Source organism: Pelobates fuscus, chromosome 12 (assembly GCF_036172605.1).
Source record: "Pelobates fuscus isolate aPelFus1 chromosome 12, aPelFus1.pri, whole genome shotgun sequence".
NCBI classification, from domain to species: Eukaryota; Metazoa; Chordata; class Amphibia; order Anura; family Pelobatidae; genus Pelobates; species Pelobates fuscus.
Window position 1 is genome coordinate 36,044,204 of NC_086328.1, and position 22,105 is coordinate 36,066,308.

At 39.9% G+C, this 22,105-nt stretch overlaps 1 long non-coding RNA gene across 2 annotated transcripts in view; it reads right to left on the reverse strand.

Annotated features, from left to right (window-relative positions):
- The window catches only part of LOC134578805 (uncharacterized), a 115,337-nt gene extending 93,437 nt beyond the window's left edge, over positions 1-21,900 (reverse strand). For both annotated transcript variants that reach the window (XR_010086133.1, XR_010086134.1), the window contains exon 1: positions 21,687-21,900. This is a non-coding gene — a long non-coding RNA (uncharacterized LOC134578805). The remainder of the gene's footprint in view (positions 1-21,686) is intronic.
- Between the last annotated feature and the right edge of the window lie 205 nt (positions 21,901-22,105).

The window sequence follows — 22,105 nt, forward strand, 5'->3', positions numbered from 1 at the left end:
TTTAAATCTTTTAACTTTATTACCTTTTCAGAATTGACTGGCGGTATACATTCCAAATCTATTATAAAGCTGGTGGCCAAAGCATTTCTGACAACCTGGAAACATTACATGTACACTTTATATACCTACTGCCTGGTACTGGTACTCTATGGAGGTTATAGCAGGTCGCACCCCCCTAACCTTACCCACTTGTCCCTACTACATCATCCCTCTTCTTGTGACTCCTACCAGCATAATTCTCCTCTTACACACTCACTTAGAGAGTTTGATGGATTGTTTTGTCTTGTTTTATATTGTTTTCTCTTCTCATTATGTTCATTGGTAATGAACAATTATCAGATATATTTGTTCTCCAATCATCCTAGATTGATAGACACACTATTCATATGTTACCTGCTCGGTCCCTATAATCTCTCACAATATCTCTCACCACTCCCGCCTTCTATTTTCTGACTATTTTAAGGCTAGAACATCGCTAAAATGATCGAATTGTGTCGTATGTTTAATATTTGCTTTGTTGTGGTTTTTCATAATTTTACAATGTTGTTTTATACCTTTTGAAAGAGACTGTGTGCACCTTCATATACACTGCACAACTTCTCAATTGTTGTACTGTCTGATATTCGTACTATATCTATGTCACATTCTCAACAAAAATAAAAATGTTATTAAAATAATGCATTTTAAAGGGATGTAAATCCAACTGCACCAGGCTCCACTTACAGCACAAAGGACTCAGATAATGTGCACGAACAAAGCATTAACTCTTTAAAATATAACATCAAAAGTAGCATTATCCTAAATAACCCCGTCCTAATGAGCTTGTTACAGGCACAATTGTATAAAATTACATTATAGTATATTACTTCAACGCTACAATTTATTACAATTGGATGCAAACCTGTTTAAAGTAACTGAGATTAATTGGAGCTTCTAACATGAAATCAGAGGTCCCTGTTCTACAAATGTATAAATGTTTTAAGAATAAATCTGGTTTATTTTCATGGTATGGCATGGTTGAATATTAATACGAAGAGGTTAATTAATTAAACAGAGAGTTGCCAACAGAAGTGCATAATTTGCCAAAGTAGCAAAGAAGTGGGGCAGACTGGCCAACATCTGTAAAAGGGAGACAGGAGGGGGCCATTGATGAAATTCTCAATAGTGGGGATTCTGGCAGCCAGAATAGAGGCTAGGATTATACATATGTAAAACACTGCAGAAACACGCTCTCGTACAGGTGAAAGGTCATCGAAAAGACTCACAAAACACAAGCAGGTTTAGTAACTGGGACGTATTGCACTATATTTAGCTTTTTCGCTGGTGGGACAAGAGAGGAAAATAAAAAGGAATGACAGGACTGGGGCTCAAATTTGGGAACTGATGGACTGAGAATAATCCTTTGCTGCTTCTAGTCTGAATTTTACAAAGTCAGTGGTCGAAAAGGAATGAGCACAAATTCAAGAATTTGGTGCAAGGCAGATTTATTTTAAAACAATAATCACAACATTCCGGCTCACAGTGCAGCCCTTGTCAAACTCTTAATACAACTTAATAAAAACTTAACTGTGAGAGGAAACTTTGTGATTTTTGTCCTTCTATAAAATTTGCCTTGGACCATATGCCTGAATATTTGCCCGATCCTTTCCACCATTGGATTTGTAAAGGAATAATACATCGCGCTGGTGGCACACAGGAAGTCCTTACCATGAGTGCCTTCTCAAAACTTGGGTGAATTTTGCAATGTGGCTGTCTAATCGCCACAATTCAAAATTTAGTGAATACTAATGTTTTCACAAAGACAATCCAGCATATATTGTAATTAGGAGAATGATAAAGAATTCTGCGTCAATCAGGCAACAAATTAATGAAACACAAAATGTGAGTATGACTCATAAAAGCACAGCTTCATCTTTTACTCATGAAATGATAAAGTGTCACATTATTTATGTCACTGTCATACCTAAGAATCTTCTAAATTAGCAGCACGGAGGACTTTTATAGTCAATTTAACATGATCTTTTAAATTGACCCAACAGGCTGCATTAGAGGATTATACATCATCTTTCGGTTAATTCTTCTATTCAATTTGTATTTTATTGAGTTTTCACACACAAAACACAACTGTATCGCAGTATGAGATTAATACGGTGGTAAAGACAATAGTTCAGCAACTCATTTTAGTCTATCCATATAGCATTACATCGTTTTATAACAGCGTTTGGGGATATTTCAATGAGGATACCTGTGGAGACTTGCGCCATAGGCTAGTGTAAACGTAGGCTGTGCGCGACATGGCATTTCCCTCTCTAATAGGTTCTACTACTTAAAAAAACAGAAATTTATAGGCGCTCACTATAATACAATAAATAAATTAGGGCTGCTGTATACAATACAACCTTGTGTATTGGTGAAACAGGAAATAGAATATGGCGTATACTGCGCCCAAAAATTATACGTACATACACCTCAGGGAGGGAGGGCTGGTAAATACCTCAAAATGATAAAACAAAAAAACAATAATAGTGCAATACCATTATGTAAAGTGCAAGGTATTAGCTAAATAGCTATAAGAAAAGAAAGAAAGGGCAGAAACCAAAAGGAATGATGATCATTCTTTTTGGTTTCAGCCTGGACCTGCAGCAGTGTTTCAAGTCTCTGCCCTTTCTTGCAGAACTCAATAAAATCCTTAGACGGGGATTGTACCGTCCACGCGGAATAAAGCAGAGCTCTTATATAGCTCTACCCTATGTGAGTGGTTTTCTTATAGCTATTTAGCTAATACCTTGCACTTTACATAATTGTATTGCACTATTATTGTTTTTCTGTTTTATCACTTTGAGGTATTTACCAGCCCTCCCTCCCTGAGGTGTATGTACGTATAATTTTTGGGCACAGTATACGCCATATTCTATTTCCAGGTTCTACTACTTGTTGGCTGTATGAAGCTGAAACAAGTGCCCATCATCGAATCGGATTCAAAACAAACTATGTACAGAACAACTAATCATATACTGATCTTAAAGGGCAAGGAAGTGTATCAAATGTTCTATGCTCCCCTATCAGGGCGATCTTGTGGCAGTGATGGGTCGGCTAGCCTCCCTGGAACCTCCTGGTATTTGTGGTCATGGGGTAGACAGTGTAACGGCCCTAGGTGCCGAGGGTTTGGGATTTCAGCGTTTTGCGCTGGTCTTGGCCCTGGGGGCCCGCTCTGGGTCTGCTAGGGTTTTTCCAATCCAAAAATTATTTTTAATGGAATTCTATAGTGTTAGGAATACAGATTTGTATTCTTAACACTATAGTGCCCTCTGCAGCCCTCCTTCCTCGTGGCCCCTCCAGCCGGCAGATAAAGGGTTAAAAAAAAAAAAAAAAAAGGAACAAAAACGTTATTTACATACCAGATTCCAGAGCCGATGTCCCTCTGCACTGGGTCGACACTCCACCTCCAACGGGGGGACCTAATGTGCATGCATGGGGAGCACCACAAGTGCATCAGGGACTCTTACTGAAGAGAGAGTAAACAGGTAGCTCTGAAACTGTTGTGGACCACATTTCCCATGATTCATTGCCAGACTATGCACTTCAAAATAGTTGCAGTTGCGCAAGAACAAACAGAGCTACTTGTTGGACAGCCCTAGTAAAGGAAATGGTTACCTATTAAAGAAAGGCAGTCTTGCTCCTTTAAATGTTTAAACAATATACGTCTATAGCACGAATGCCAAACATATTCCCATTACAGTTGCTCCCCTACCTGCCAGATATCATCATGTTCTGGCAGATGGTAGGGGGAGGGAGATTTTCAGTGGCCAGCACGGTTTAGAATGGTAGACAGATGGTACTATACGTGTTCTCTCCTGGATCACGCTCCACAGAGCATCAACATCACTAAGTATTGCAGGAAGCAGCACACATTATACCGAATCTCACAGCAGATTAGACCCAAATAACCCACCCCCTGACCTTTATCTACCCTGCTGGATCTTTGACTAACTCCAGAATAGCGTTACATTGATCACACGTTTTTAATCCCCTTTCCGTAAAACCCACAGTCACACCAAAGATGATGGAATTTACATATATAATTCATTAAAATTATTAGCATTATTAATTAAAGCGGTTTAGTTTCCAGTCGTCAAAGCAAAATGAAAACAAATACCCCTGTATCCCTTTATGTTTTTTGCAATTTTATAGAATAATGCAGATGTATCCTTTTCTGGTTTCAAAACTAATTGCCATCTCACACCTATAATTAATAATGTTATCCACAATGAATCTTAATTCCTCTTCCCAATAATAATGTTGCAATTAATCAAATGACAACTAAGGGGTGAGGAGAACTTAATAATCAAACTCTGGAAGACAGCCAGGAGATCTTGGTCACTAAGTGGGGTTGAATGGAAGTTATAGGCAAGATAATGGAGGTTTGACGGGAGCTCTTTGTCCCAGCACAAGTGTTCAGAAAATGTCTTGGCTATACCAGTCACATTAAAACATATAAACTTGCTTTTATTATATTTCTTCATCAGTATTGTGGATCTCAATGGGGAGAGTAGGCTGTGCACTAGATAATGCGAATGAGTACTGCGTGAGTGCATGGAATCACGTACACTCAATGCAAACTCCACGTGCGTAGCTTAGATCATCAGAAGAACGGAGTAAGCAAAACTATTAACCAAGAAAAATAATATATATAATCCACAGGTTTGCGTATAGATTGTCCACTAAAATGTCTAGATATTATATGCACAGGAGGTTCAAACTGCTGACGCTATAGATGGTCCTGAATGATGCGTTTGGATAATACCACCATGATGAGTGCACTTTACGGAGCATCAGTAGGCAGCCATGCTGTCCCGTTAAATGTATGGGTTGCCTGATTTTCTTCTTTAAAGAGAGAGTGCCAACAGGACTTGCTATGACTTTAAAAAGAAATACAATTTGATTTATACATTATGTTGACTACATAAGTAATACAGCAGTATCTCAAAATTACTTCTATGTAAGCACCCACTCACCACAAATTGTGTGAGGCTGACAGCATTATTTGGTGGAGCAGCTGCTATTTCTATTCTAGGACACCATGCTATGTGTAGTGGGAGACGTTTTCAGGCTAAGGTTTCCTTGATTTTCAAAATATAGAATATGTCGGGATACTAGTGTGTACACTATGATAGTTATATTAACAGACAATCAGGGTAACATACAGGCTGCTCATGATAAACACAAAATATCCCCCATGCCTAAGAGAGCAACCAGATATGGCATTCCTGATACTCTTCATTATCGCTGGGGTAGGGTAACGCAGATATTAGGGGTAGGGCAACGCATTATAAAGGGTAGGGTAGCGCAGATGTTTGGGGTAGGGTAGCGCAGATGTTTGGGGTAGGGTAGCGCAGATGTTTGGGGTAGGGTAGCGCAGATGTTTGGGGTAGGGTAGCGCAGATGTTTGGGGTAGGGTAGCGCAGATGTTTGGGGTAGGGTAGCGCAGATGTTTGGGGTAGGGTAGCGCAGATGTTTGGGGTAGGGTAGCGCAGATGTTTGGGGTAGGGTAGCGCAGATGTTTGGGGTAGGGTAGCGCAGATGTTTGGGGTAGGGTAGCGCAGATGTTTGGGGTAGGGTAGCGCAGATGTTTGGGGTAGGGTAGCGCAGATGTTTGGGGTAGGGTAGCGCAGATGTTTGGGGTAGGGTAGCGCAGATGTTAGGGGTAGGGTAGCGCAGATGTTAGGGGTAGGGTAGCGCAGATGTTAGGGGTAGGGTAGCGCAGATGTTAGGGGTAGGGTAGCGCAGATGTTAGGGGTAGGGTAGCGCAGATGTTAGGGGTAGGGTAGCGCAGATGTTAGGGGTAGGGTAGCGCAGATGTTAGGGGTAGGGTAACGCAGATGTTAGGGGTAGGGTAGCGCAGATGTTAGGGGTAGGGTAGCGCAGATGTTAGGGGTAGGGTAGCGCAGATGTTAGGGGTAGGATAGCGCAGATGTTAGGGGTAGGATAACGCAGATGTTAGGGGTAGGATAACGCAGATGTTAGGGGTAGGATAACGCAGATGTTAGGGGTAGGATAACGCAGATGTTAGGGGTAGGATAACGCAGATGTTAGGGGTAGGATAACGCAGATGTTAGGGGTAGGATAACGCAGATGTTAGGGGTAGGATAACGCAGATGTTAGGGGTAGGATAACGCAGATGTTAGGGGTAGGATAACGCAGATGTTAGGGGTAGGATAACGCAGATGTTAGGGGTAGGATAACGCAGATGTTAGGGGTAGGATAACGCAGATGTTAGGGGTAGGATAACGCAGATGTTAGGGGTAGGATAACGCAGATGTTAGGGGTAGGATAACGCAGATGTTAGGGGTAGGGTAACGCAGATATTAGGGGTAGGGTAACGCAGATATTAGGGATAGGGTAACGCAGATATTAGGGATAGGGTAACGCAGATATTAGGGGTAGGGTAGTGTAGATATTAGGTGTAGAGTAACGCAGATATTAGGTGTAGAGTAACGCAGATATTATAGGTAGGATAACACAGATATTAGGGGTAGGGTAGTGCAGATATTAGGGGTAGGATAGTGCAGATATTAGGGGTAGGATAGTGCAGATATTAGGGGTAGGATAACGCATATATTAGGGGTAAGATAACACAGATATTAGGGGTAAGATAACACAGATATTAGGGGTAAGATAACACAGATATTAGGGGTATGGTAGTGCAGATATTTGGGGTAGGATATTTGGGGTAGGATATTTGGGGTAGGATATTTGGGGTAGGGTAGTGCAGATATTAGGGGTAGGGTAGTGCAGATATTAGGGGTAGGGTAGTGCAGATATTAGGGGTAGGATATTTGGGGTAGGATATTTGGGGTAGGATATTTGGGGTAGGATATTTGGGGTAGGATATTTGGGGTAGGATATTTGGGGTAGGGTAGTGCAGATATTAGGGGTAGGGTAATGCAGATAATGTTATAACAAATGTGTACAGGGATAGGGTCAAGGGAACCTTCCCTGTCCTCTTTGTGCTTATATATTTTTTATTACAGATTAGCACTAATTTGTAGTCCTGTAGTAAAGGCAATGTCTGGTAATGTAACTGCTAGTAAGGATGACACATAATTAGATACATATGTATGCTATGTATATGGGCATCAACCTGCAAATTAAGCAAGAACAGATTGCAATAACTACACAATTTAGGTGGTTTATTTATAAAAAAAAAAAAAAAAAAAAAGTGCCAAAAACGACAAATCCTGTATTTTTTAATACATCAAAAACATCATCCCTGGTCACGTTTAGAGTGACGGGTTGCATGAGGAGATATCTCTGACATTTTAAGTGTACAAAAGACATATTGAGAGCATTTATTTAAATTATGTATATAGTAATTTATAACAAGTACAAAGTGTCGGAGTTGGTATCATATTTGAATAAATTAATGCTCTCAAGGTGCCGACACACCTTCGTTGTCTAGGGGATAGTATTTCATATGAAGTTTATGGAAATAATAGACGAGGATTGCGTCTTCCATGCAGATGGTGGGTTTATTTCTGTAGAACAGCAAAGCAGGCTGCTTCACTGTGTTACATACAGCCGATAACATCACAGGACGGATGGCAATACAATTCAAGAAGAATGTACCAGAACTTCAATATACTTATAAAAAGTTATAAAATGTATCAAATCACGTGAAACAATAGTAACTCCCTCAACGATGCTGTAGGTAGGCTGAAACCTAAAACAACAACACAACTATGTTGTTACTGATGTATACCTTCAAAAATGTATTTGATTATATTGTAAATGAACCAAACATTTAACCATTTAGATTAAAAAAAATGTTTTAAAAAAATTAAGTAACTCCCTAGCACGGAGACAAGAGGGCCTTCTCCTAGCGCATGATGCGGAGAAGGCCTTCGACTTCCTAAATTGGTCATATATGGAACAGGTTCTCAAGTTTGGTTTTCCAACGTCATTCCTATGAGGAGTGATGGCTCTCTATACAGATCCTAATGCAGGAGTCTCGAATGCTGGTTTCTTAAATAAAATAACCAATGGCACCCTGAATAAGATAGTCCCTTTCGCGGGTTTTACTTTAATCTCTCACAATCATATCATCACTACAATGGCATATCTACTAGCCCTGAGATGTATACCATTTCTGCTTATACTATAGCCACACAAGTTTTATTGCTTCCGATCTCTGTGATACATTCATACATACACTTTGCATTACTGTAAGTTTTATTGCTGTGGATCTCTGATATACAAATAGACAGCATGTATGAGTGAGACCTTTACTGCTGCCCAGGTCTGTGCTACACTAGAACACAATGTACATTACTGTGAGTTTTATTGCTGTGGATTCTTGTTATGTACTCATACATACTATATATTTATGATCTGTTTTACACTGTATATTACTGTAAGCTTTACTACTGTAAAGTCCAGTGGAACACTAATATATGACAGTGAATTTTCTTGCTGTGGTTCTGTGATACAGTAATGCAAAGTGTAAGTTGTGAAACTCTAGAATACCTTTCATAATATAGTGGATTTTATGTCTGTGGTTCTATCTGATGCGCTCCTATAAACTTTACATTACAGTAAGTTTTATTACTGTGAAATTTTGAATATTATGGTGAATTTTATGGCTTTAGTTCTATGTGATGCACGCGTATAAATTTGACATCACTGTAAGTTTTATTACTGTGACATTCTGTAAAAACACTCGTATAGCCTGTATATTATGGTGAATTTTATGTAAGTGGTTCGTTGTGATACACTCCTATACACTTCAGATTACTATTAGTTCTACTGCTGTTGATCTCTGTGAAACACTCCTACACACCGAGTATATTACACAGCAATAAAACTTGCAATAATTTATAACGATTTGAGCGTGTAGAGGTACACCAGTATTAGAATGGACTATTGGAAGAGAACGCTTTGTTTCTGGCCTGTCAAGAAGTGACAAAATCTATGCCAAGGTGCATTCTTTGCTTGCCCTCTCGCTTCTGCCAATGCCCAGTGCTGGTTACCCAACAACAGACTAGCAAGTTACATCTTTAGAGCTCTGTTTTGCATCCCTGCTTTTCTGGAGAGGTCTGCAGAGCACAAAGGGAGAAATAATCGATGCAGTGATCAGGCAGAAATATGGGCTCACAAATTAATTGAACTCATTCTGAGCTCCAAATGAAATCGCGTGCACATCTTGCGGGTATGGATACGGACCTATAGTTTGGAAAAAGGAAATAAAAAAAAAAAAAAAAGACATGCTCCAACAGTAGATACTAAAACAAACACCATAACTAATTGTAATTCTAATTACTTGCTAATAGATATGTGACAATGTCATGAATACAGAGAGACCCAACATACAGAATGTAATAAAATAGTAAAGATAATGTATACCGGACCTCAGGGTGGCCGTGCTAATGTTTACAAGGAGAGAGCATAGTCAGGGACAAGACGTGTCAGGGAAGCCAGAATTCAGGAACAGAGAGTCACAGGGGATAGAAGGTAAAATGATTATTCAAAGCCAAAGTTAGAACCAGAAATATACAATAATAAACGCACAATAGGGAACAAAACCTGAACCACAACAGGGCAATCACCTATACCTTTTTAATTTTGTAGCCACCCCCCCAAAATGGCTGAATTGAAATGTTTCGGCAAGCCGTGACATCATCAACACACATCACAAAAGGGGCGGAGCTAGATCGGTGGAACCGCTGAGGAGTGAGGGAGGACCATAAGGACACTCCCCAAGCGGTGTCCCAGCCTGGAAATGAACAGGTAACCTGACGGACTGTAGACCCACCATTCACTGTTACAAAGGTTACAGAGCATTATGTGACAAAGCTCTATGTAGGATATTCACAGATTCCATTCTCTAAATATGCAGTTTAAGGTACTGTGTCCAACTACGTCTCATACAGAGTCTCTAGCAGAGGAGGTTTGTGAGCATGTCATTCTCTGCACACACTTCCTTCATTGCTCTCTTACAGATCAGGGCGCATCACTATCAATGAAGCTGATATTCTGCAACTAGTGTGATTATTGTGCAGACCAACTTGCTATATTTTATATACTCATATGGTCTCTATTCACGCCACGTTTTTCTTCCCATTTAAATCTCTTCAATGTTGCCCTTTATTTAAACAAACAAAAACATTTTAAAAAGTAGATGACACCATCATTAGCTACAGCATACCATAAAGCAGCACACACTGGTGGGCAGGTAAAAGGAGGTTGGATAGTGACCTGAATCGCATTATTGATAGATTACATTTAATCACATAATAAAATGGCCTCGATTTATAAATAGCTATTTATTTTGAACAGAGCCAACTTCATGTTTCACTGCAAGTTATGCAGGATGCCAAGGTTGCTGTGGCTAACCCTCTGCAACCCACAATGAGAGACAAGCAAGGATACTCCCTAAACCATGGACTGCTGGGAATTCATAGTGAATTCTAAATTTGAGGTCAAGGTAGACATACTGTAAAAACCCTGTCAGCTACATGTTTTCAGTTCAGGTATATTCGCTTAAAATCTGAAATTAACTCTGACTTCTAGAAAAGACACTCACACATTAATATATTAATCTGTCTGAATTTTAAACTTGAGCCCCTGAAGGTCCTGAGGTACCCATCCCCTGGAGAGTCTCTGAATAGACAGGACAAGGAAGGCATATTCCTGTGATATTTTTCACTTATTTACCTTGTGTTGATGGTGTGACGACAAACATCCTGGGAAGCATATTTTGCTTTTGTGGGAATTAAAAATGGCAGAGGCACTAATATCGATGTGAGCACTACAATTTGCTGAAATGATTATGGTGTCAGGAGTGCCTTGCGTCCTCCGTCCCCATCCCCACCCCCCGGGTTAATAGCAAACCATTTGCGAATGGTTTCGCAACTAGTCTGGCCAAGCACCTCCTCAACTAACCGCTGGGAGCGCTCTGCTTTGAGGTGACCTGGATGTGCAGGGCTTAGCTCATTGGTTGAGAGTGATCAGCTAAGATTGGCACTTAGCTCACTCCAGATAAGTTGTCAAACCATTTGGAAATAGTTTGACTACTTACCCTGGGAGGGCTCCAGGGCACTCCTGTCACCATAGCCACTGACACATGAGGACTTCCCTGAAGCTTCTCTTCCTCCAGTGTTGCCCAAGGCCCCGATCCTCTGTATGTACACCATTGCTGCTAACATTTACAAGGAAAAAGGGCTTTCACCAGTTTTTCTCAAAAACAAAAAAACAAAAAACAATACTTCAAATTACCATTGGAAAGTTTCAGTGACATTCAATGTGTTTTTTTTCCAACCCTTCTAATACGGAAGAACATTTCTCCCCCCCCCCCCCCCCCATTTTTGTTCACCAAAGCATGTCTGACCTTGAGGCTGCAAAATAAGTTCTAAGTACAAATGTGTGATCTTTTCAATAAAGTCTTGGATCACGGAACACATACCCGAGTATGATATAATAGAAACGGTCCACTTTAATAAAAGGTTATTCATATATCTGGAGAGAGACAGTGAAGTGCTCAGCAGATATGGGCGTCGAGTCACTTAACCTGGAATTGCGAGGACTTATCAAAGAAATTGCACATTTTAGACCACAAAAGTGAGAAAATAGAGAATGGCTTCCAATTTTGCAATTTTGGCCTAAAATTTGCTATTTCCCGTCTTTTATCTTGGGTTTAGGGAATGTATTAACCTTTTATTGTTACAGAGTGAATGCCAAGTAAAGATTCCACATGAAATTGCTCACTGGATTAAGCACATTAAAAGTTATTAAGGGTCTAAAACATTGCATGGTGTCTTGACCGTGAGCTTGTTGCAAAAATGTCTTTCATTCTTCTCAGGAGAATTAGAGGAAGATGACTGAATAAAATATACAGAGTAGAACAAGAATACATTACATGCTTTTATTTTATTAATAACATAAAAAGCATGGACTGCGTAGGAAGACACTTGCTCAATCAATCATTTCTATTTGCAAGACCAGAAGGGGAGACCTGAGTGAAACAGGAGAAGTGATCCGTGCACAGGTATATTTACCGAATGCCTAGTGTTAACACCAAGTACCGAAGAGATTAATGATATCAGAGGCCGAGTTTTGTTTCATTTTACTAATGAAACAAATGCTTATTCCACAGCGTTGTATAAAAAAGGCAGACAAAAACCATACAAGTAAATAAGCACACAATACCGCTTTGCCTTTTACAAACAACAACAACAATAAATGATGACAAATTTAGGTGAATGGGAAAAAAAATGTATTCATAAAAAACATAAGATAAAAAAGAATACTAAATAAATAAAGCTTTTTTGATCATGTTGGTTTAACCCCTTAACCCCTTAAGGACACATGACATGTGTGACATGTCATGATTCCCTTTTATTCCAGAAGTTTGGTCCTTAAGGGGTTAAGGACCAAACTTCTGGAATAAAAGGGAATCATGACGTGTCACACACGTCATGTGTCCTTAAGGGGTTAAAGGAATATTTCACTATCCAAATACAAAAAAAAAAAAAAAAAAAAATATATATATATATATATATATATATATATATATATATATATATATACACATATATATATATGAGGAAGGCTGAACTTGATGGACGCAAGTCTCTTTTCAGCTATCTAACTATGTAACTATGTAATATATATATACATTTACATACACACCAATAGATTTGTGTTGGGGAATAAAGTGTGGCTGAGTAAGTGGATAGTTAGTACATTGCTAAACACAAATACACACAGCAGTAAAACCATAAGACTTGCTTTTCCCACAAAAACTCACTTTAACAGTGCTCTCACTACTGCAAGGGATTCTGGGTGGGTAGGCATATCCAAATGAGCTCAACAAAGAACAATTTTTTTTCCTCAATTCCACTAAAACATGCATTTTTTGGAGTATTTGTCTGCTGTATACAACAGCTTTGAAACACAACTCAGGAAGAGGAGCAAAACCAGTGAGCCACTCATGGACAGCGGTTTCATTGTTAACGCATATCATCAACATTATGCAACTCATCAGCATGAGGTTGGTTATTGGCTTGCTATGGAGGCTTGGCGTTACTTGTAAAGTACACACTTTTTTCCCCACCACAACTCTTTTGGTGACACACTTTTTTCCCACCACAACTCTTTTGGTATGTACTTTACAAGTAACTCCAAGCCTCCATAGCAAGCCAATAACCAACCTCATGCTGATGAGTTGCATAATGTCAGGATTACAAGTTGATACAGCACGTAGAACTGTATCACACCTAGGACTAACAGGCAATGTCTTACCGGGCCTTAGAATGGCCAGACTTAAAGGACCACTATAGTGCCAGGAAAACACTAGAGACCTGGCACTATAGGGTCTCTAGGTCCCCCCCACCCTTAGGGTCCCCCTCCCGCCGGGCTCTAGGGTGAGGAAGGGGTTAAACACTAAACTGTTCTCCACCGCCGGGCTCCCTCGGCGGTGGGGACTCTCCTTCTCCTTTCCCAATCATCGGCTGAATGCGCATGCGTGGCATGAGCCGCACGCGCATTCAGTCAGTCCATAGGAAAGCATTCTCAATGCTTTCCTATGGACGCTGGCATCTTCTCAATGTGAAAATCAGTGAGAAGCATGGAAGCGCCTCTAGTGGCTGTCAGTGAGACAGCCACTAGAGGCTGGATTAACCCATAGGTAAACATAGCAGTTTCTCTGAAACTGCTATGTTTACAGCAGAAAGGGTTAATCCTAGATGGACCTGCACCCAGACCACTTCATTAAGCTGAAGTGGTCTGGGTGCCTATAGTGGTCCTTTAACATACCAGAGAATAGTGAGAATACTTTCCGAGGTCGGGGACACAGAATGAGACACAATGAGGGAAAGCAAATAGTCAGGGATACAAGAAAATAGGGAAGTCAAACGAAGCCAAAGTCAGTGAACAGAAATATACTCTCGGACAACCACTAGAGAAACCACGACAGGGCAATGAGGTAAAGTAGAAATGCGTTTAAATAAGCCTTTTACACCTCTGATTGGCCGAAATCGGCCCCTGACCCCAGAACGTGATGTCAAACGCACGCCGACGTCGCTATTACCGTGGGCGTACGGCGTACATCAACATGTTGCAGGATTCAGGTACACTGATGAATGGCCGCTGAGCGGAGATACCGTAAGGTGAGGCTGAATATGTAACACATTAACAACAAAACAGCTGTCGATGAGTGGTTCACTGGCTTTGCTCCTCTTCCTGAGTTGTGTTTCAAAGCTGTTGTATACAGCAGACACAAACTCCAAGGAATCCATGTATAAAGTATAATATATATATATATATATATATATATATATATATATATATATATATTGCACTCTTTAATATATATTTCTTGTAAATGAACACATGCATGCATCAAATTATGCATTTTTTCCTGGGACATACCTAAAAATAGCTTGCAAAAACTGCAGATCTTTTTAGTTTGCAGCCTTTGCAAGTCCTCCTCTGCTTGCCAAGTTCAGAGTTTCTGTGGTTGTCTAATCACAGACTTATCAATGCAACTCAATGAGAACTTTTTGCAAGGCATGTGCTCTCGGCAATTCCCTGCCTTTTGAGTTTCGCTCCACTTACCTAAACAACCAGGAAGTAAAATGACCAGTTGCCTGATTGACAGGCAGGGGGTGTAACAAAGTTACTTTATAAAAGTGTCAATTTCTATTGACATCTGCACTTTTTGTAAAATGAAAAAAAAAAAAAGAAAAAGAAACACCACTCTGGGTGCTGGAGTGTCTCTTTCAGCTGGCGTTTCAAAAAATGGACTCTCTTGCCTCAAAACTTATCTCAATAAAAGTTCTTTTGAGGATTGGAGTCCCTGGGTCCCATCTTATCCTAAGATGTTAAACTATTTTTTGAAAAGTTTAAACACCTAAGTTGCTCTGTGTTTAGTGAAAATACCCCTCGAAAGCAGTGAGAACAACTAGTAACTAGAGGTATTTTAGTGTACGCAGTTTCTTCTAAAACCAAGGTAAATGTCCAGCTATCTAACAAAAGCTCACAGTTCAAACAGAAGTAACGTTAATCAAACTTTAAAGCACAATGGAGCATGCACTTTTACATCACATGAAGCCTACCTTTTAGCCACCTGTGCATAAAATATAGGGTTTTTATTTTAATTTTAAATATTATGTTACGCATCTTCTGGTAAAGAAACAGTAGCAATGTATACCATATGGCCCCACTTCGACTTAGACTGTTAGACACAACATTTATGAGATTCTATTATTTTAAGGAGGGTATAATCATGACCGAGCAGACACGTTTCAGGTATTTTCCTTGCTGCATTTTGTTGGATACCAAACAAGTTTGGTGAAAATCTCTTACTTTATTGATGGCTGTAAAAAGTACTGAACACTTCATCAAACATCCACTAAGCCCAATTGTCTGACATTGCTGCTAACGCATTTCAGAACTCAAAAAACACCCCTTCGAAACTAAATTAAATTAAAACAGTCCACAGAATTTGTCTGATGAATTTGGTGTCTGATGTAAGACACAGCTTAAAAATGTAAATATGCAATTTTCTCCATTAACTGACTTACAACAGGTATTTGTACACACTATGAGTACACCAGAAAGTATGGCAGATTACATAAATTCAAAAATGTAACAAATTGAAGCTAATTTAAGAGATCTCTAAACACATCCATCAACTTAAATAGTAATTTGTATCAGCTCTTTATAGGGACTACACATCATCTATGCACTAGTGGTCCTTAATCATAATCAGGAACAGCTCACTGTCCTATACCTGAAGCTATACATTCATCTCTAACTTATCAGAGAGGACATGGCATTGATGAAGGAATGGTTATTCATGGAGAACGATTGCATGCCTTCAAACTGAGCATGCCACAGGGAAGAGTTCAGACCTAATGGACTTAATATTCAGGCAACAAAACCATGTGTAGATACCCTCACACCTACATATTAATAATCAATTCACTGACAGTCGTGAGAAGTTTGTAGGTTATATCATGCTTATCCCCAAATCAGAGAAGGATCCCATAGTCAATCAGAAAAAAATTAAATATACAGGCGAATAACAACTTAGTAAATCAGAGCACTATTACAAATACAATGAGCTGTAGTATTCATGGTGCTTAAAGAGCTACTTTAACCAAAATCAGTGATTTCATGAAAGAGTAATCCTTTCTGAGATGGCCCGACCAGAGAGGATGGACTGAGAGAAGGACAGGCATGGCATGTGGAAGGTGGGTGTGCCGGTACTGCCTTGTTGGCGCCAGCATGCTGTGTGTACTTGGTTTTTTTGGCTGCTAATCATGCAGACGGAGGGCAGGTTACACCTCCATGAGCCAAGGGGTTAAATCACTGAAGTGGTCATGGTGCTTAGAGTAACCCTTTAAAATCACCCCTTTAAGTACAGTCTAGCTTACAGTGAAGTACGCAGCACAGTATTAAAAAGTAATAAACAAGATTCCAGCTTAAACAGAATGAACAAGACTCCACCTGAAAATACTAGTCCAACTTTCTATTATGAATGAAAACATATCTAATACTTTCAGAACACCATTACTCATTTCTTATAAATTCAGGGTGAATATGGAAAATCTTTTTTTTTTTTTTTCTTTTTTTTTTAAAGTGCCTGAACAAGCAGCTAAAGGTCAATTAGTGCCCACACTAAATTGCATTTCTGCTCGCCGCTATACCAAGCGAGCGTTTACTCATGGTTTTGCACGCTAGCAGTTGATCAAATTGTAATTTGCTGATCCGGGTACAAAATGTTTGCACAATAAAGTTCTTCTAAGGTGGCGGGAATAAATAAATGAAAATAAAAAAATATATATATAGATATATATATATATACACACACACATACATACAACGCACACATATAACAACAATCACACATACACATAAAAACGTGTATTACCCTTCTTGAACTTTTGAAGCAATATTAAATGGACATTAATCAACGACTAGTGCTCAGAATCAGAAAGAAATAATAACTGGTTGCCTGCCTGCTGAGGATAATGCGTTATTCATTATTATTATTATGAATAAAGTTATTAATGCGTTTTGTCGGAGGATTATGCTGCAGCAGTGATGCTGGATGCAAGTAACCTAGCTGTAAACAACCCAGGGTCTTTGTGAGAGGACACAAATTAGACAGATATAAAGAATTAATGATAAAAAAACGAATATTTTTATTTAGATTTCTTAGAAATGTTGACACCTCCAATATTTGCATTTTTCTTAATCTAACCAAAGTAGGACATGACAAGATCAGGGTTATTTACCGAGGTGAGAATTCAAAGTAAACGAAAAAAGGTTAGGCCAAAGTAACTGAAGCTACCAGATATAGTTTCTTTCCAATTTAGCTATTTTACCCCTAAATTTGAGATTCATTTTGAATTCCCTGTGCTATTTTTCTGCGTTTGCACGGTTCAGTTTGTACACATTAAATATGTACAAGTGTGAGGGAGGATTGAGTTTTACACTAGACCTAGTCTCTCTGTCCCTTGTGGCGGTGAACATACTGCAGCTAACTGTGCAGTTAGAACATTACACACAGAGCAAAAGAAACAGCAGGGATGGCAGTAGAAATACAGGGAAGAAGGCTTGACAGGAAAATGTGTGAGCCAAAGTAAAAAAAAAATAATAGATTATTGCTAAGGGAACAGTCTGGACACCATAACAATTTCTAATGCATTTTTCTGGTGGGCCAGCTGATTCTCTTAGCCTATCACGAGCACCCATAAAAACACTTGCGCATTGAAGCCAGGGCCAGAAGAGTAGACAAAGTGTACAGGAGGACAGGCGTAATCAGGAGCACTAGGGAGACACCAAGACCTCCAGACACCATAACAACTTAACTGAGATAAAGTTATGGTTCCCGGAGCGTTTCCTTAGGCTTAAAGCAACCATGAGAACTATTAGAGTAGGACACACATAAGATTTTGTTCTGAAGTATAAGCAATGATTCACTTGCAGCGCCCTGAACATCTACTATGTTTTGTATGTCGAAAAACAATGTTGCAACTTTCTTTACAAAAGTCCAAAAAAAACAAAAAACAATGATGTGCTTGGCACACCAAACACATACACATAATTTGAAATGCTCTATACAAACAAAGAGGAACAGATCTACGTGGCCGTTTGAGTACTCCAATCATTCACAATCGACATTAAATCTGAGAGTTGTTGTAGACAAATAAGCCCTGCTATTTTCAGCTAGCAAAAATCGACTTAATGAGCTCCATCCAGTGGTAAGGGATAGAGGTAGGATTTTGATGGTTTGCATTCTGCACTGTGGTTGAGAATTCTATGGACTTTATCTTCATGTAATACATTGGTAAACATATCCAACTAAGCTCCAATAAATTAGAATTCCAACTATGCACATTAAAGTTGCCATACCTCAACAGATGGCTTTAAAGAGGGAGCATATATAACAAACAACTTCAATGCCAACACATCCAACACTAAAGTCAGCATACTCAACTAAGCGCTTTAAAAGTTAGCAAACCGAATACAATCACCTAATCCACAGGTGATCAATATTCCAGTCTCCAGGTGTCAGACTTGTAAAATCCGTATTAAGTCATTAACACAGCACAGTGTTTAGACTGATCATTGTACGTTTCCAGTAAAATAGGACTAATGCCTCACCTGGATGCCATTTCTTTCTTTCCGTGGGTAAGTAAAATAAAGGCCCACTTAAAGTGCTTGCAATGGGTTAAGCCATCAAGTCTCACGCCCACAGGAGAAGGCGCTTCACATCAAACTGCCATCTGAAGCCAGCTTCATCCTGCTGACAGAGGATGTGGCAGGATTACTTCCATCAGCGAAAGGTAAAAAAAAAACATGGCTGATTTAATGTCAGGAATATGCAAAGATATACACAGTTTAAAGCGAATGTGTCACACTAAGGCAGAAGACGTCGCACCAGATTAAAGGGAAAAGCATTCGTTTTGTTACCAAACACAACAACCCGTTCTCACTGTTGTGATGCAGATTTCAAATATAAATTTCAAACGTATTCAAGCAAACCCTTGATTCGTATCAACCCAATGCCTACAAAATCAACTCATCACACAGCAGGATTAGACCGTGAAGACATACACTAGATGTAAAATAGGAGTGGGGAGGGGGAGGAGAAGGGGGGGGGGGGAGAGGAATATCAGCTGTTTATAAAGAAAAAAAAACATTTTGCTATTGCATAGAATATTAAAAAAATACTAGTCCCATCAAAACAAGAACATTTAAATCTGGCTGTTTATTCTTGTTGTGGATCTCTGATGAGATGTGCTTGGCTAGAAGAAGTTACAGATTTTACTGTAGTGAAAATATCTAATGTAGGATGTGCCTATGGGACACTGATAAACAGTCTGTGTAGAAAAAGATAAGGGGTGTGCACAGAAATAACATTTCTCTAAAATTTCAAGGCTTGAAACATCACCTTTTAAAGCTAGTTCAGTCTCAAATGGGATAAAACTAGATATGGGCAGATGTGGTCAAACAGGTATAGGGGAAACCAGGAACCCCATAGAGTAACAAGTTCCTTCAATAAAAGTATCTACAGAAACGAATAGATCTGCGAGAGAGAATAAAAGTTTTTAATTCAAGCTGTGGCCCTGGGAGTTCACAGCACTTTGCCCTGTCTGAGCCATACTGTGTCCAGTTTAATAGGATGTGTCTGCTTTTCTTTGAAATTGCTAATGCCACTTAGTGTTACCTTGTCTTCCCCTAAACGTAAACATTACTACTCATCCTAATCTTAAAAGGATAGCTTTTCTGCTAAACTTCAATCTTATTATCCATGCCCAAAACCTGTAAGCTATTTTTCCGCCACCTGCTTGGTCTATCGAGGATTGCATTAAATCCTTTCCGTTAGAAGAGGCAGCTTCAGTGAATCGCAATGCATTCAAGAGATGAGTTAAAAGGGTATGAAGACATTTTTGGGGATAATATAAAAACACCATCATCATCAAAACAGTTTGCAACTCCTTGAAAAAAACCAAAAAGAAAAAAAGCAACACGGTTTAGAGATTGTATGCAGCCACTCCCATTCTTCAAATGGGGGACTCAAAGACCAAGAGACTGACCTCAGAAATCCCAGTTAAGAATAAAGTGAGCGAGTTCATGATGTAAAGCATACAATGGCAATACATAAACAAATTAAATACAAAAATCACACGAGGCCAACACATAAAAAATAAGAAATGGGTGCACATCTCAACTCTACTTAAAATGCAAGAATATTACACTGGATGTATCCAAAAATGAATAATTACATTCAACTTTATAATGTACAGACTGGCTTTACATGGGCAAAGAGGGATTCAATATACATTTTATAGACACATATTGTATGTTTGTGATAAAGGAGTCATGCATATGTATTTCTTCAAGATATTCACCAAATTAATACATTTTCTGTTTTTCTTTTAACTGCCTCCCTCCCTCCCAAACAAATATATAAAATACCTATTGCACTGTGCATATGGTAGGCATAGCATGTCAGACTGATCTGTAATACAATGCTTGCTTGGCCTCTGGGGTATATTTCATTCCTAGATTCATGTTCCTAGGCAGATCCCGTTCTCACCATCTGTTTCTCCAGAAATCTTTTCCCTGAGTAGATCAAAGCAGCACAGACTCGCCCAACACAGACAGGCATGGAGTGCATGGCGCTAATCATTTAATACAACAACAGGATCCATAAAGGCTTTGCATTGCAATCATTTGCTAATGCCTGGGTCATCTCACTGTGGGCATGACCTGGCATAGAAAGGGTGCAGCCCAGAGACACTAATCTCATTTAAATGAATTACCACCCTGTCTATACATAATGGGACCAGTGTCCAACCAGTTGAAGAGAGATAGAGGCTCAGTTGGGTTATGTAGGCAGAGAGTAGCACAGCAACATGTTGCCAAGAGGTGAATGCCCAGGAAGGAATAACCAGGCAGTCGAAGGGTGCAGTCCAGGGATATTGATCACAGCCAAACGAATAACCAACCTGTCTCTAAAGCAGAATATGTTGGCACTATATAAATACCAACAATAATATTAATAATAATCATCATCTTCATTAGTCAAACATTTGTATGAATTACCAGAATGTGTTAGGGAGCTATAGCCTATGGAGGTAGCACAGGAGCATCCTGCCCAGGGATGAAGGGAGTACCTCTGATCTCCCACTAAGAGAAGGCTAGCCTTGGCATCACTGGTGCTTTGTGAAATACATTTCCCATGATGCTCAGTCAGCCATCCAGCCCTGGTGCTTTGTGAAATACATTTCCCATGATGCTCAGCCAGCCACCCCTGGTGCTTTGTGAAATACATTTCCCATTATGCTCAGCCAGCCAGCCAGCCCTGGTGCTTTGTGAAATACATTTCCCATGATGCTCAGCCAGCCAACCCTGGTGCTTTGTGAAATAAATTTCCCATTATGCTCAGCCAGTCAGTCAGCCCTGGTGCTTTGTGAAATACATATTCTATGATGCTCAGCCAGCCCTGTGGCTGGCAGAGCATCATGGGAAATATAGTTCAAAAGATATGTGGGGTGCTAGGGCTTCTCATGATTGTAAAAGCAATGCCTCACCCAGTCACTTCCATTCAACACATGATCCCCAGCAGCACACTGACTGTAAAAGCACAAAGAGAGATGGAAGCAGGGACTTACCTGGGATGTGCAGCCTGTGCGGGTCAGTATGGAGGTCTCTCTAGCCTCTTGTGGAGTGAGCAGGTTCTAGCACTTATATGGACAGACTCCTTCCTTCTCTCAGCCCGAGGATCTCTCTCCCTTGCTCCCTCCTACTTCTCTCTCCTCAGCACCTGCTGCTGAGAACAGCTCCTCTACTGACAGCCAGTGCGCGCCCCCTGGGCGCGTCCACGATGTCAAGGTGGCGCGCCTCCTCGGCAGACCAATCAGAGAGCAGGGGCGTGGCGGAGGATAGTATTTTACGCTGGAGGCAGGATTCTGTAGAAGAACGGCCTATTAATACTATTCCAGCCAATCAAGGTAGTGGTGGTGAAAATGGTATGGGTACCAGAACGAGGCGTGAAACGCAAAACCAGCACTTTGAAACGCAAATAAGCTTT